The 17,989-nt window shown below is 37.6% G+C and overlaps 1 long non-coding RNA gene across 1 annotated transcript in view; it reads left to right on the top strand.

Moving 5' to 3' along the window:
- Nucleotides 1-17,989, top strand: part of LOC306645014 — a 109,045-nt gene that overhangs the window by 81,737 nt on the left and 9,319 nt on the right. Inside the window, exon 3 of the long non-coding RNA XR_013759501.1 lies at nt 1,724-1,811. This is a non-coding gene — a long non-coding RNA (uncharacterized lncRNA). The remainder of the gene's footprint in view (nt 1-1,723; nt 1,812-17,989) is intronic.

Raw genomic sequence — 17,989 nt, 5'->3', positions numbered from 1 at the left:
GATATTATTGGGCTTCCAATCATACAAATATCTTTGCCTAAAAGATCATCTTTTAAGGTTATCTATGGTCTGCCAAGGTTTCTCTCCTGTCCTGTAGTGTAGCAGATTGGTTCATTTCTACCACACAGGGGTAAGCCATGGTACTGCTGAGCTTGCAGCGCTTGCCTTTCCTTTTTGATCCCTTGCTGTGAATGCATAGATGGTCCTTCCTCATTTCCACTCCTCCTGTCTGAGTTCCCTCTTCCGGTGCCTTGCTTTTTTTCTTAATGCCTGTCAAGCTCACAGTGCTTAAAGACCTGGATTCTGGAGTCAGGTAACTTATTCTTAAATCCAGTGTCTGCCACCTATTAGCCACGTGACTTGGGATAAGTCACATAGTCTCCCTGTGCTTCGGTTTTCCTTCCAAAACTAGGGTTAACAATCCTACCCATCCCCTAGGGTTACTAGGGTGCCTCTATAGGTTAATGCGTAACACGAAGTGTGAAGAACAGTACCTTGCTTATTATACAGGTGCTGTAAAAGTGTTAGTTATTGTTATTATTATCTGTCATACTATCCGAGATGCTTTGCACATTAGTTCAATTTTTGAATGAAAACAGGCTTACTTTATAGCCATTCTTTATGTTGGGAAAAAAAAGTCAAGCAAACTTCTTATAGGTAGGATACATTTGAGTGAAATTCAGTAAAGAGGAGGTCTTCTCGGCACTCAATCCCCATAGTTGAGCCTGGAGAGATAGATGAAGGATTAACTGTGGAGGACCTTTAACATGCTGTAAAGGAGCAGGAGGACAGGAGGCAGGCAGAGGAGAACCCCTGAGAGTTCTGAGCGGTCAGTGAAAGTGAGCAATGAAAGGTTGATCTGCAGAAGATGTCTGGCTCATTCAAAAGTAAATAGGGCTGGTTTGCATGGTTGACCCCGGAGAATCTGAGTTGTATTCATTCATTGAAAAGTTTCAATGGACATTTATTACCACGTGCCAGGTACTTGCTAGGTTCTGGGAGTATAATGGTGAGAAATGCTGACAATTTCTGTCTTTATGGTCGAGTGGGGAAGAGACACACTCCAAATAAGGATCCACAACAAAGCTAATGCTGCAGAGGGATGTGGAGACCACCTCTTCCTCACTCATCCCGACCATCCCACCTCACCCTAGAGGAAGCGTGGCATGGGTGCGATGGATCCTATGCTTGACTCCAGGGAGTGGGATCTGATGAGTATAAATCAGTTGCTTCTTACTCTGTTGCACCTTTCAATTACTTGGGGAGTTTAGCATTACTTGGGAGTGATGCTAATTTGTATCCTTGAGGGAGAGTTGTTGGTCTCATCAGACTGGGTATTCTCATCCCTCGTGCTACGATGTTTTGCTCAGGAATTATCCTGGAGATGGAACACATAGGCAGACCTAAGATAGTCATAGAAGAACATTGTGCCTGGCCCTTGAGACTCATTTAGTGTGGTCATCCAAGTGGACCTTACTATTTTGCTCAATGCTTCTATGAAGTGGAACTTCCTTTTCCCTGGATATAAGCAATGTAATTGTTGCTTGTAAACATTCTGCAAAGCCAGTGTATTTAGTCAAGCTAACAGAACAGTAGAGAATAGGGGCTGCAGCCCTGAGAACAGCATGCTCAATGTTTCCCTACCTCTGAATTTTCTAGTTGCATAAACCACACGAATTCTCTTCAATGTTCAAGCCAGTTTTTGTTTTTGCTTTTAAATCAGGTTCTCAGCTATGTTGTCCAGGCTGGCTTCAAACTCCTACGCTCAAGCAATTCTGTTGTCTCAGTCTCCCAAGATGATGGAACTCCAGGTATGTGCCACTGAGCCCAATTTAGCCAATTCCAGCTAGGTTTACTGCTACTTGCCCCTGCAGAGTAACAGTAAAAGCATCCTAATGAATTCAAGAGCATCATAACTGACTCATGAGACAGTCTATTTCAAGAACCTTAATGCAGAGCAAAGATCAGGGAGACGGGGAGGAGTGCCGTGTAGGTAGAGGACCCTCTGTTTCTGATTAGAGGGGTTATGTAATATGACATATTGGAAAGAAGAAGGACTTTAGAGTTGGCCATGCCTGATTTTCAATTCTAGTTCTGCCACTTACTAGCTCCCTTACTTCTTATTACTTCATCTTTAAAATGGGGATATTAATAGAAGTTGCAGAATTGTGAAAAGGTTTAATTGAGATGAATTATAATTCTAATTTGGTCCAGTGACTCTTGGTACAACGCAAATACTAGAAATGCTTTTGGAATAGTAGCTGTTAACAGATAAATGGTGATGAAAGGTACTAGGTTTTAGGGTTAAGGACTCAAAGACACAATAGGGTTCCATAGAATGGAGCCACCAAAGTTCTCATCAGATTTGAATTTGTTTGAGTACATACATGATCATGAGTAGCTGGGCTAGGAAGGAAAGGGCAAAAGTGGAACAAAAGGTTGTATGCTTTGGGGGCTATTTCTGTTTGAAAGAGTTATCCGGATGGATTTCCCTTTTAGTTGTAGGTTCAGCTATGTAAGGAATCAGTATTGCTCATATATAATGGACACACCTTCCTTCTAGTATATTGTTAGATAAAATTGACAAATGTTTGCTATCCCACTCCTTCTTTTATCAGTTGTCAAACTAAGCTTGTGACAGGTAAATGACAATACAATCTTTACCTATTGCATTCAGTTCTATTCCTAGGAGTGCAGTTTTTTAAACTTGAACAAATTTGGGGAACAAATTTAGAGAGTCTTTCTTCTGTCTGAAGGAGACTTACAACCATACTATTTTTTTTTACCATAATATTCTTACAGTAACACTTTTATAAAATTTTTCTTATGACAGGTTAATTCTTCAGGTCATATAATCTATTATATACTTATTATGGACAAATGTTAATTTGAGAGAATATCGTTACTTTGATTTATTCCTTAATGCTGGGGCAGAATGATGTACAAACTCAAAGGCCCAAACTTCCCAGCTGGGATTGAGTATTACAGTCCCATCTTTGAGAGATTTATCAAAGGAAGGATTCTTGGAACCCACCCCAACCTCCAGGATAAGTGTCTTCTTCACATATTCTTGCTATGGCTTCAGCAACGATTAAAAAAATTTAAAGAAATATAAGCAGCTAAGTATATTCACTTTTTTTCTCAATTAAACTGTCATTGCCCAATCTTTAGTTTTAATTGTTCTTTCTTTCTTTTTTCTTTTTTTTTCTTCTTTTCTTCGCTCTGCTCTAAGGATATTGTCTTATTTTCCCAGACTTACCTCCGAGGGCTTAACTCATTACGAGAGTTTCTCCCTCAGTCTGTGATAGGAATTGTTTTGCCAGTTCCTAGCCCTTAGGTCAAAGAATATTTCATTTGCAATTTGCTTTTCTTAGGGATGCACTACTCTCTCATGTAAGTTTTCTTAGCTACAGGATTAATTTTGGTTTGAAAGAACAAGATTACCAAGATAGTCATAAACTTCATGGTTGTAATTGTCCAATCGGATAATGGCTACAAATGGCTGGCCATTTGATGTCATTCCTCCTTATTTCATGTGTCCAATATGGGGAGGGAGAGCGTGGGCTTTGGGTTCAGGACCTCGTTTTGAAATTTATTTTCCATCTAAGGCAGCTATTTAGCCTCTCTGAAGCTGTTTCCTCATCTGTAAGCTATCCAATGACTTGGATCACAGGATTATTATGAATGTAAACCAAGGTATCAGTAGCACCCAGCATGGTACCTGTGTGTTGTGAGTACTCTAAATTTTAATTCTCTCCTCTCTCTCCTTCCTTTTTTGAGTCTTACATTTGGGGTAAAATTATTTGCACAGAATACTCATTATTATAATTTAACCACTATAACAGCTTGTAGCATACTTTAAAACTTATTCTCAAAAAATGATGCCTAATTTTTCTTGGACTTGAATATAAAGTTCACGGTATTTGTTAATCACCACAGATTACTGAGAGAACTGACAGTTAAGAATTCAATTATTATCAATAATCTATGATAAGACATGGAGGATTAGAGTGATTTCAGACACTTGGAATGAACAAATATTTCACATTTTTAAAGGAAGAGCAAAACATGTATCCCCCATCCCACCCAATGATAGAGTAGCCAGTTTGACACCAATTCCTGGGAAAATTATAAATATGGCAACAATACCTATGATTTGTAACCATTTAGAAAAGAAAGCAGTGGTTGTTAGGAACTAGTGCGGGATCACAAGAACCAAGATATTTCCTTTTTCTTTTACATTTTTCTTTTAAATGATTCTAAGTTCTGTGGATCACAGTGATGCTGAAGACATGGTATATTTCAATGCAGCAAAGCATTTAACAAAATTCTCATAACATCCTTAGAGATAATATACTTAAAAAAATGTGGTCTGGATTATTTATCCATCTTCCATTTTTATCTTTGTTCTAAGGAGATTTTTGGTTGTTTCAGTAATACATAAAATTCAATAAGAATAAGGCAAAAAGTGAAGAAATTAGGGTAAAGGAAGAACAAGTTTAGGCAAAATAAAATGAAGCCATGAGTGAATGGTTGGTCCATAAAAGGTCCGCCATGACACTCTTTTATTCCATGCTCGATACACTCCCTACAGGTGGTTTACGAATTTTTCTTCAGATTCCTGACAGACTAAGAGATGATGAAATATTATAAATAAAAGTGTCTATAAGAAAGAAAAGCAGTGCTGAGAGCAAAGAGAAGCTTCTGTTGTGTCCTCGTGAAGAGGACATATGTCATGTAGTAAACCATCTGCTCAGTACATCCTTATGTGAAATGCAATGGCGACTTTGGAGGGCTGCTTCTTATGAAGTACCTTCTTGTAGTACGTCTTGTGGGCACTTGGGGGTTAGGAGTCTTGAGAATGCCATCAAGATATGCAACTCTCTGGTAGTCAGGGAAATACCATCAGGGTGATCAACTGGTTGATCAAACATGTCCAAAGGCCATTGATTAAAGATTTGATGTGCCATTCACTGGGCTCTATCCTTAGATAACCAGAATTGTTATTAAGGATGAAGCCACTGGAAACACTTGTCACATTTTTTGGGGTAACAAAAATTGGGAGGGACAGTAGATAATAATAGTTAGAAGATCCTGATACTTGTCACATTGGGTTCATGTTTACCAGAAAAAATTAGTAACTAAATAAACATATAAAACAGTACATTCAAGGTAAAAACAAGTGCTTGAGTGACAGAAGCAGGGATACCTTGAAATCAAGTAAATTGTTTGGAAAGGATACCTGGAGCCTCTGTGACTGCAAATTCAGATGGGACAATAGTATGGCCCAGCTTCTAGAAAAGTTGCACCTGTAGAAGGCATTGTGTCCAGAGTGCTATTGTGTTCTCTGGCCAGCTCATGCCTAGGGCCTTGTGTTAAATTTGTAATGCCATTTTCCAAGAGAAGTGAGTGTGAGAGTATCTGGGATACCGAGGAGTGTAAAGGAAAATTAAGAGAAGCTGCAGATGCTTGTCCTGTGGATAAGAAAATTATGGCCTCATGGATTCATCTAGAAGTGGGGAGAAAGTTGAGTGATGGAATATATTGAAGAAAAATATTCCAATTACTAGAACTATGTGAAAAGTCAAAATGACTTTGTGAGGGGTGAGCTTCCCAACCCTGGAAGAACACAAGGAGGGTCTGGATAGGTGCCAGGAATGTTGTCAAGGATCAGTGCATGAGACACAAGATTGTTCCTAGTGACCTCCAAGTTCTCTTCCAACTCTAGGGTTTTAGGAATCTTCACCTGAAAGAAGAAATTTAAATAGTTAAAAAATATCCACAAGTTATTTAAAGGACAAAATCAATCTACTCTCAGACTATTGTCAGTGTCTCAGAAGATCTGTCCCCAAATGACTAAGTTAAAATAACACAAACAGAAGATGATGAGTCATGCTGCTTTTCCTAATGGCCTCTGATGTGCAAAGCCCCAGATCGCAGCTGCCACTCTGAGTGACTACACAGGGAGGGGAGCTAAATTATGGTAGGTATAGCACTGCAATGTTCCCAGCTGGTAGCCTGTGTGTATGTGATTACCTAGTATTCCTTACCAGCTGTTTTTTAACATTAGTCATACTGATTTAAAACAACCACCCTCTTTTCATTTATCTCAATAAGCACTGTTCTTTTTGGAGGAGTAAGACATCTCATTTAAAAGTGGAAACTTTTCTTAGTTCTTAAGTACATGTGATGTGGTGGTAAGATGCGTACTTCACATGGTTACTGTGAGTCTCGGGTGAGGTAATACAGCTCCTACTCCTGTCTCTCCTTAGTTTTCATGAGGCCACTGAGGTTGGGGCAGGGTGATGGGAGTGGAGAGAATCAGTCTGTTTTCTATGGGACAGAATAAAGGATGGTGTCAGTGGGTGGGTAAGCTTTTGGAACAGGTTTGTGGAAGGTGAGCAACCAGGACAAGTGGTCCCTAACTACTTCTCCCTGTTGCCAGTGCAAGGGCACTTCCTGTCTAGGTTTTCTTTCTTGGTTCTCCTGGGGCTTAAATGGGCAAAATCCTGAAGAGTGCTGGATTGACAAGGAAATATGATTATACCTAGTTTGGAATGAGGATTTGGGTCACCAAAATAAGCAAAGTCAGGGAGGAGAGACCCTGGAGGGGTGTAGCCAGGGACAGAATAAGGAGAAGACCCTGAAACCCAAGTTCAAGGTATAAAACCAGAATAAGAACCAATGGAATGTCTAGATGTCAGAGCAAGAAAGACTCAAGGGAAGGCTGTCCATGCAGAATCTGCTAAAAAGGGTTTGGGTTTCACAGGCTAGCTTTAGTATGTCTCACTCAGGGGCAGCTCAAAGGCCTATGAAACTAGCCATGGCCAGAGGTTCCCTAAAAGCCTGACCAATTCCTTGTTGAGCCAGTCTTCTTTCTGCTCCAGGAAATCTCTCCCACAGATGGGTCAGCTGATTAAAGGAATCTGGTTCCCTTAGGGCTAAAAAATTGATTTGGAAAACCAGATTTCTATTTCTATTGCAAGTTCCTCTGCTGACCTATAAAAGCTTTGGTCAATCAACTCTGATCTCAACAATGCAAGGCCATGTAAGCTGGTCCCCTCCACTCTCTAACTTGGCAGTTCTGCTGTTCAGTGTGTACCTGGGTGGTTCCTGGGACACGCAGGATGGTGGGTTGCCTCTGGTTTGTCTTTTTACTGTCTTTTCCCTCAGACAGACGGAGCCCTCAACATATCTTTTCCACACTATATAAAAGTCTATGTACCCATATTATGTCTTAGGAAAATCTATATACCTTTCCTGCACTCAAAGCTATACCGTTGACCTAATAATGATATAATTCTAATTGGATACTTCCTTAAATTATACTTACACATTTACTATCTGATAATTCATAGTCACATTTTAATATTTTATTATTCATCAGTGAATGTTCATCTTATAAACCATCATAAAATAATTGTTAGAGTTCTTGAGGATTCCTTCAAAGTTTCCCTTATAAATATATGGCTTATTTTTACAAATCAAATCAGATTCTTTCTTGAATTCTTTGCTATGTAGTGGTAAAAGTGAAAACCTAAGTTGGTATCATGTGTACACATCTCATTGTTCATTCCATGTAGATACATGTATATTTATATATACTTATATAGAATGAACAAATATATATTTAAAATATACATTAAATAACAAATATATAAAATGAATATAAATATTATGTGTATCTATATATATATACTTTTTTTTTTTACTTTTCTGGACTTATTTTTCTATCAGACTAAAGTCCTTTCTCTTCATCACCTTCTCTACATAGTAGTACCCAATAGCATGTGTTTACTTACTTTAAATTTAAGGTAATTCAATTTGTGTATGGAATTATTCAGATTTTTTCTTCAACAAAACCTGAACATGTATATTTTATGCATATATTATTAGTTAGGCATATACTAAGTCATTGAATCTGTTCAAAAACCTTGAAAGTAGATATTATTACTCTGACTTAACAGATAATTAAATTTACACTGAGGCTTAAGATGGGAGAGAACTTTGCCAAACTTCACATAGCAAGCCAGAATTTGAACCCAGTTCTCTTGACTTCAGAACTAATGCTGACTTTTTGTGGCCATCACTGAGTATATCAGCAAGAAATGTATGTCAATTACTATCTCACACTGTTTGATGGGTAGAAACCATCTCGCTTTCTGCTGCCCAATTTATAAAATGGTGTCAAAGTACTTTTAATATAAAATTTATTAGCATACCATTTTAAAACCATACAGTTCAAGATGCATTCGTAATATTGTACAACCATCTGTGTTAGTCAGGTTTTCGTTGCTGTAACAAATGCCTCCAAAAACCAACTTAGAGGAAGATTTATTCACAGATTCAGAGGTTCCAGTCCATGATGGACTGGCTCTGAACAAAAGACATCATGGTGGAAGAGCATGACAGAGGAAAACTGCTCACTGCATGGCAGCAGGGAAGCAGAGAGGAAGGAGCTAGAAACAAGATATAGTCCCCAAGAACAGGCCCCCAGGACCCACTAGTCCCACTTCCTACACTTCCCACCACCTCCCAGGTCTCCATGCCATATGGAACTAGCTCCATAACTCTTTTCATCTTATGAAATTGAAATTCTGCATCAGTTAAATAATGATTCTCCACTCCTTGCTGTCCCTAGGAAACTACCATTCTACTATACTTTTCTGTGATTTGAACTAAGTGTTAATATATGTGGAATCATATAATATTTGTCTTTTTATGACTGGCTTGTTTCACTTAGCATAACTTCCTCAGGATTTATCCATGGTGTAGCCTATGCCAGACCTCCCTTCTTTTCTGGGGCTGAATAACATTCCATTGCATGTGTTTACCACATTTTGCTTATCCATTTATCTATTGATAGACACTTGGGTTGCTTCCATGTTTTGGCTACTGTGAGTGATGCTTCTTTGAACATGAATATACAAATATATATTCAAGACCCTGTTTTGATTCTTTGGGGTATATATTCAGAAGTGGAGTTGCTGGATCTTATGTTAATTCTAGTTTTAATTATGTCTTACACAGTAATTATATCCTTTTAAGGGTTCTAATTTCTTTTTCTTTCTTTTTTCTTGTCTTCATTTTAATGGTAGCTATCCTTATGGATGTGAGGTGTATCTCATTTAGTTTTTTTTTTTTTTTTTTTTTTTTTTTGCAGTGCTCAGGATTGAACCCAGGGCCTTGTGCTTGCAAGGCAAGCACTCTACCAACTGAGCTATATCCCCAGCCCTCATTTAGTTTTGATTTGAATTTTCCTGGTGATTAGTGAAACTGAACATCTTTTCATGTGCTTATTGTCCATTTGTATATCTTTTTCCAGAGAAATGTAATTTGAAGTCCTTTGCCCATTTTCAAATTAGGTTTTCTTTGTTTGTTATTGAGTTTTAAAATGTATTCTGGAAATTAATTCCTTATCAGATAACATGATTTGCAGATGTTTTCTCCCATTCTGTGGCTTGCCTTTTTACTTTGTTGATACTACATTTTTTGCACAAAATTTTCATGAAGTTCAATTTGTCTACTTGTTATTTTGTTGCCTGTGCCTTTGAAATCATGCCCAAGAAGTCATTGTTAAATTTGTTGTCATAAAGTTTTGCCCTATTTTTATTCCAAAGGGTTTTAGGTTTTGGGTATTACATTTAAGTCTTTGGTCCACTTAGAGTTAACACTTGCATATGGTGTTAAATAAGGGTCTATTTATTTATTTATTTATTTTTGCATGTGAAGATTCAGTTTTTCCATTATCTGTGTTCAAAAGACTGATATTTCCCTAATGAATGGTCATGGAACCCAACAATCATTTGACCATGTAAGTGAGGGCTTATTTCTGTACTGTTCCGAAGGACTATATGTTTGTCTTCATGCCACACTGTTTTGATCAGTGTAGCTTATAGTAAATTTTGAAATAGGGAAGTATGAATTCTTTAGTTTTGCTTTTCATTTTCAAGATTGTTCTGGCTATTTGGAATTCCTTGATACTTCATATGAATTTTAGAAAGACTATTTCTGCAAAAACATTACTGGAATTTTTGCTAGGGATTGCATTGTATATGTAGATCACTTTGGGTAGTATTGATATCTTAACAATAATAAAACATGAACATGGACTGTTTCCACTTATTGATGTCTTCTTCAATTTCTTTCCTCAATGATAGGTAGTTTTACTGTACCAGTGTTGTCATCTCTTTGGTTAAACTAATTCCTAAGTATTTAATGCTTTTCGATGCTATTGTAAATGGATTTATTTCATAATGTCCTTTTGTAGATAATTTTTTGTTATAAAATACAACTTCACTTTGTGTGTTCCCTTTGTGTACTGCTATTTTACTGAATTCATTTATTAACTTTAACCTTTTTTTGTTTGTTTTGTTTTTTGGTAGAGTCTTTCGGTTTTCTATATATAAGATTCTATTATTTGCAAAAGGAGACAATTTGACGTCTCTATTTCCAATTCATATGGAATTGAATTTCTTTTTCTTACCTTATTGCTCTGGCTAGAAAGCCCAGTATTATCCTGAGTAGAAAAGGTGACCATGAGTATCCTTGTCTTATTCCTAATCTTATAAGAAGTTTTTAGCCTTTCATCATGGAGCATGATATTCACTGTGAACTTTTTAAATATGGCATTTAATATGTTGAGATAGTTTCCTTTTATTACCATTTTTATCATTAAATGATGTTTAATTTTATTGGATTATTTTTCCACATCAATTAAGATGATATGGTTTTCTTTCTTCATTCTATTAGCATGGTCTGTAACATGTTTCACTTATTGAAACATCACCTAGAATGAATCCCACTTGGTCATGGTCTAAAATCCTTTGAATATGTTGCTGAATTCAGTTTTGTTTTCTAGTATTTTGTTGAAGACTTTTGTATCAATGTTCATGTAACTATCTCTTATTTAACTTTTCCTTCTTAACTATGGAACATAGAGTAAGTACTCAATAGGTTTGTGTTGAGTTTGTGGTGTCAATAGCATTGATAGGCTGAAGTATAATCAGAAAGTTTCTGTGATGGCAAAAGAATCCAAGGTGTTCATTGTTCAGATCATCCTATACCAGATGCACACAATGCCTGCACCAGAGAGAGAGAGGAACTAAATTTTATGTTTAACGCTGATATAAGTTTAGGATCCAAGTGCAAAGTAGGGCAAAAGGTAACACCAACAAACGGAATTCAGATGTGAATGTGCCTTGTCTAGAGAGCAAGTCATTCCATCCTTCCTGTTGAAAGTGGAATGCCCTTGAAGGTATGCAGCAAATTGCCTATGCAAGGACTGATGAAACTTGACCTTGCCTAGAAAAATAACTCAAAGCAAATTCCTGATTCCTGTTTTGCAATAACATAAATTTCTGAAGGAATAATAATTAAAATGGAAAAAAATGCAATCAGAGTGGTCTAGTAGAAAATCTGGTGTGTGGCCTAGTAGAAAATCTGGTTGGGTGTGGGGAAAGTTTTCCTAAACATGATGCTAGAAATAGAAACCATAAAGGAAAGATTGGTCACCTTCAACTAAATAAAAGTTAGCAGAGCCCATGTCCCCTAAAATGATACGTTAAAACAAAAAGGCAGAAGACAAATTGGGGAAATATTTTCAATATATATGGCAGACAAAGAGATAAAATCTTTAATTTGCTATCAAAATTATATTCAAAATTGACCAGTTATCAAAAAAGAAAGAAATACAAAGACCAATAAGCATATGAAAAATACCTAATTTGATAATCAAGAGATTCAAGTGGAAAAAAGAGACCTGATTTTCCAAAAAGAAAATAATCTAACATTTTGAAAATACACTTATACCCTGTTAGTGGAAATGCAAATTGGCACAACCATTATGGAGACCAATCTGAAAATATATACTAAAATTCTTTTAAAAATGTGTTCTACCTTTAATTCAGTAATTATATTTATGGGAATGTATTCCAAAAAATAATTATATCTGCAAAGAAGTGGTTAGAAGGATGCTCATTTAAAATATTTGAAATACCCACAAGATGTAAAAAAAAAAAAAAAATGTTTGGAAATAGGAACATAAAATAATTTATTTATCGTTCATATAATGGAGTGTTATGTGATCATTAATATTACATTTTAGTTGAATATTGTCAGAAGTGGCTTTAGGGCCTGGGGATATAGCTCAGTTGGTAGAGTGCCCACCTCGCAAGTAGAAGGCCCTGGATTCAATCCCCAGCACTGCAAAAAAAAAAAAAAAAAAAAAAAAAAAAAAAAGTGGCTTTAAATGAGGTGAATGACAGTGTTTTCTTCCTTCCTTTCTCTTTTTTCATCATGCTGGTATTGAACCCAGGACTTGGTGCACCCTAGGCAAGTGTTCAATCACTGAGTTACATCCCCAGGCCAATGGTGGTGTTTTGGGGGTCAGTATTTCTTTCCTTGTATTCTTCAGAATCAGGCAGTATTACGGCACCACATCATCTTGCATCTCTCAGGGTTGCCACATTGGTAATGTGCACTTTCCCTTTCATTAGTGCTTTTCACTTACCTTTTCCCTGAAGTTTGCATAAAAACTTTCCACATGCTGGTATTGGTCCCTTGCCCTGTCCCCATTTCTGTTTCTTCCACATGACCCTGAGCTCTAAATATTGGCCTATCCCATGTTTAACTCTTGGCCTATTTGATTTTCTATCAACACTGACTACCTAGGTAATCTCTCACACTCTGTGACCCTCAACACAATCAATATGTTGATAACTCTCAAATGTCCAACCTGACTTTCTCCCCAAGTTGCAGACTAACTAACATATCCAACTCTGATGCTGATGACCAACAACTCCAATGTCCAAGCTAAATTCCTAATTACTCACCCCAGTGCAACCCCACTCTTTCCACAGTGCTCACTGTTCAGTAAATGATACATCTATTTTTTCTGGCCCAGTATCAAAAATTTGGGTGACACCCTTGACTCTTCTTTCTCATACCTTTTCTCAAAATCGTCACCATATCCTGAGGCTGTATCTTCAAAATCTGTGCAGAATCTGTCTGCCTCTTCCCACATACACACTTGCTTTCTGGGTCCATGCCACTGTTTCCTGAAAAATTCCAGCCTCTGGATTGGTTTCCTGCTTCTACTTTTATCTATTATAATCTACTCTGAAGTGATCCTCCAAAACCCAGGTCACATGATGTCACTCAGTACTCACCAATGGGTTTCACTCCCCTCAAAGAAAAATTCAACACTCTCAATGATTTATGAAGTCCTACGTGATCTTGCTTTTAGCTACATTTCTGACCTCATCTTCTACTGTATTTCTCCTTTCTCTGTTCCACCCACATACTATACTTAGAACATGCCCAAGTACTTGACTGCCTGTGGCCACTGCCTGGAAGGTTCTTCCCCTCCTGTCCCCTATGGTCCACTCCTTTCCCTACTTCAGGCCTTTGCTCTAAATCTCCTCTTTTTGTCCAGGACTTTCCTGACCATGTCATTTAAAATCACAATTCCCCTTCCTCCTTCATGTCACTACTTCTCCTCCTTCCTAAATTGTTTCCCTCCATCACACCTATGATCATGTAACACTCAGATTTTTTTTTTTTTTTTTTTTGCAAAGTGAAGTTTCTTTATTACTTGTGATGATCTCAATAGGCAAAATATTACATAGGGCTGTCACACCTACAAGGAGATCTTTACAAAATGCCTGTATTGAATTGAGTATCAGAATGAGCTTGCACCTAAGATTTTTTTTGGGTTCTCACTCTCCCCTTTATGGGTGAAGCAGAGCCGCAGCCCTTCTGAGTTGGTGTAATTGGAAGCCAGGGGAAGGATCTGTCTTGGGGGGGTCATGTGCCCTACCCTCTATCACTTTTCCTCACTGCCATCCACACCCACACCCACCCAGGTTCACTGGACTTAATCACAAGAGCATACTTGGGAATAACACCTAGATTTTTATACCTATTTTTACTGTCTGTTTCCTTCCACAAGACTGAAAGCACCATGAGGACAGGGATTTTTCTCATTTTGTCCATTACTTTATCTCAAATGTTGAGTATGGCGCCAGGTACAAAATATACACTCAATAAATGTTGTTGGATGACTCTACTGATGTTATATTTGAAGACATGCCAAGTTGTCACCCTTGGTGCTGAGATGATGAATAAAGCTCAGAGTCACTTGGAAACTTTTAAGTGCTCATGGGATGAATGATTGCTGTAATGTCACAAGATGCCCAGAGATAACAAGGGAAGGTAAGATGAGACCGCTGAGGTTCAATTAGGATGACGGATGTTCCTTCACTCTCTTCTCATTATGTTCCTGTCACTTGACATGGGATGGAGCTTGTTATGATGACGGAGGGGAGGCAGCTGAAACTAGAAGAGGATTGCGGAGTATTTGAATGGGAGGCACTTCGAAGTACACCCCCCAGAGCCAGGTGGGAGGCCCTCCTGGGGGAAGATTTCACCTCATCATTTACATATCATACGAGTACGCAGACCCTGCCAGTTTCTGTCTTATTTATAACACCCATTACTTCAAGTTTTGAGGGGTTTCTGATTCTGGCAGGAAGTACAAATTAACAGGGGAATATATTAACCATAGATTGTATTTTAAAAGATTGTAAAATACCATAAAGACAGTAATCTTGTTTAGTTGGGGAAAACCTGTGCTTTCAATCATGTATGTATCTGAAGATACATCTTCCAGGATAATGTAATAGAAGTGTATGTGCATGTGCATGCATGCGTGCGCGCGCACACACACACACACACACACACATACACATAAGCACACACTAAGGTCCTAGCAGTGATTGCCTCTTGTCGTATGGACTGTGTTCTTATTTCTTCTCATTTTACTTACCTGTATCTTTAAATGTAAAAATTTAATTTTCTCTAGTGAATATACTCTGATTTTTTGTTGTTGTTGTTGTTGGTCAGACATAAAAGACAAGTACAATTATGGATCACTGGGCTGTCTGAGCATAGGATATTTTAGGCAAGAATCGGGGAGTCTCAGTGTTGGAAATGACTTTTAGGTTTGTAGGACCTCTTCAATATCCTTGCCAAGTGCTTTTCTACTTATGGACCTGCAGTGGCCGAGTCCTCTCTGCCTACCCAAGCAGCCCATTCCACACCTGCTTACGACCTCCACACAGAGCATGTTATGTCCGTGGGAGTCATAACTTCTGGACTTTTATAATAGCCTCCTACTTGTTCTTCCTACTTCATCTTGTCTCTCTATTTTCAACAATATGGTCCTCCAAAACTCAGATCATATCACTCTTTAAAACCCACCTTCCGTCTCCTTCAGAGAAAAGTCAAAAATTTTCCTGTTATTCAATCTATGTTCTTCATGAAAACCAGATCCCTTAAGGTTTGCTTGTATTTCTGAGCCCCATTCTCTTCCTGCACACTTCACTGTGGGCATTATTCTCCTTTTAAGTTTCTCTTAGAGTTTTTTCTTTTGAGATGAATACAGTGTTCCTGGGATTACTGAACTTCACAGGCCAGAGCACTATGTTATTTTCCTTGTTTGGTTACTGATTTTAATTAAAATTACCCTATTTTGATAACTTGTAAGGAGTACAAAGAAAGAAAGATTATACTGTAGTTTCTTATTTATATATTGCTCATGGCTATGAGACTTTTCCAATTCCAACACACACACACACACACAGCTAGCTATATACAGACATATATATGTATACATACACATATACCCAGTTCTAGTCTACCACAAAGGGAAAGAATGGGAATAAAGATAGAAGGAATAAAGAGGATTTCAACTGGGAGGCTGTGGAGAAATGGGAACTTTAATACAATGTTGGTAAGAATGTATATTAGTACAACCATTATGGAAAGCAGTATGGAGAATCCTCAAAAAACTAAAGCCTTGTGATTTTGAACCATGTGATTCAGCTATCCCACCTTTGGGCATATAGCCAAAGGAAATGAAATCAACTTATCAAAGAGATACCTGCATTCCTATGTTTATTGCGGTACTATTCACAATTGCCAAGATATGGCATCAATGTAGGTGCCCAACTGTGCATGAGTAGATGAAGAAGCTGGGGTACACACACACACACACACACACACACACACACACACACACAGAATGGATTATTACTCAGCCATTAAAAAAGAACAAAATCCCATCACTTGCAGCAAAATGAATGGAACTGGAGGATATGTGGAGTGAAATAAGCCAGACACAGATGGCTACCACATGTTCTCTCTGAGTTGAAAAAGTCCATCTGAAAACAGACTAATGATTACTAGGCACTGGGAAGGATGTGGGTTAGGGAGGATAGACGGAGGTTGGATGACTGGTACCACAACACAGTGAGATAGAAGGAGCAAGTTCCAGGGTTCTAAGCACAATGTGATGACTGTGGTGCACGATAACCTATTACATAGTTTGTGAAGAACTAGAAGAGAGGAGCTCGAAGGTTCCAATCATAAAGAATGATTAAGCAGATTAAAAGGCTAATTATCCTGATTTGATCAGTACATATTGTAGACACATATTCAACTATCACATTATATCCTGTAAGTATATTTAAAAATAAAAAAATTAAAACAAATCAACAAAAAAAGCATACCCAATCTCAACTCAATACTCATTTCTCCAGTTAACCCTTTCCTCTTCCCTTAATTATATCAATTTTCTTAATTTGATATTTTTATTAGAGCATTATAATTATAAATAGTATTTGGGTTTGTTTTGACAAAAATCATACATGCAAGAAATTTTATTTTGATTCCCACCTCGACTTCTCCTCCACTCCTCCCTCCCCTTATACACCTTCTAGTCTGCTGATCTTCCATTCGCTCCTTTATTTATTTTCTTTCATTTTGATTGGTATTTTCTACATACACATAAAGGTAAAATTCCTCTGTGTGTGTGTGTGTGTGTGTGTGTGTATTTAACAGGACTTTGTTAAGTCTGTTCCATATATCCTCCCCTTTCCTGATCTTCCTCCCTCACTCTTGCTCCCCTTCTTCTACTCCACTGATCGTCCCTCTGTCTTTATGATCCCCTCCCTGACTGCCTTCTTTCCCTTATTTTGCTCTAGCTTCCACATGTAAGAGAAAACATTTGACTCTTGTTTTTCTGAGTCTGGCTTATTTCACTTAGCATGATGTTCTCCATTTCCATTCATTTACTGGCAAAAGACATTATTTCATTCTTCTTTATGGCTGAGTAAAACTCCATTGTGTATATAGACCACATTTTCTTAATCTATTCATCACTTGACAGGCACCTGGATTGATTCCATAATTTGGCTATTGTGAAAAGCGCTATTACAAACATGGAAGTGTCTGTAACACTGTGTTTATGCTGATTTTAGTTCTTTGGGATAAACACTGAGGAGTGGTGTAGCTGGATCATTTGGTTGTTCCATTCCTGTTTTTTTGAGTAATCTCCACACTGCTTTTCATAGTGGTTGTACTAATTTGTAGTCCCGCCAGCAATATAAGAGTGTGTTTTTTCCCCCACATCCTCACCAGCATTTATTATCTGTGTTCTTGATAATTTTCATTCTAACTGGGGTACATGGAATTATTGTAGCTTTGATTTGCATTTCCCTGATTGGTAGAGATGTTGAACATTTTTTTTCATATATTTATTGGCCATTTGTACATCCTTTTTTTTGAGAAATTTCTGTTTAGATCTTTTGTCTATTTATTGACTGGGTTATTATTATTTTTTTGGCATTGAATTTTTTGTATTCTTTATATATTCTAGATAGTAATCCCCTGCCACAGGAGTAGCTGGCAAAGATCTTTTCCCATTCATAGATTTTCTCTTCACTTTTAATCATTTCCTTTGCTGGGCAGAAGCTTTTTAATTTAATGTCATCCTTGTTATGGTTTTGATATTAGGTGTCTGCCAAAAGTTCATGTGTGAGACAATGCAAGGATATTCAGAGGGAAATGATCATGTTATGACAGCCTTGGCTCAATCAGTGAATCAATCCCCTGACAGGGATTAACTGAGTGGTAACTGTAGGCTGAT

Source organism: Sciurus vulgaris, assembly GCF_902686455.1.
Source record: "Sciurus vulgaris genome assembly, chromosome: 15".
Lineage (NCBI taxonomy): Eukaryota > Metazoa > Chordata > Mammalia > Rodentia > Sciuridae > Sciurus > Sciurus vulgaris.
Note: the sequence above shows the minus strand (reverse complement) of the source record. Positions and strands in the feature narration are given on the sequence as shown.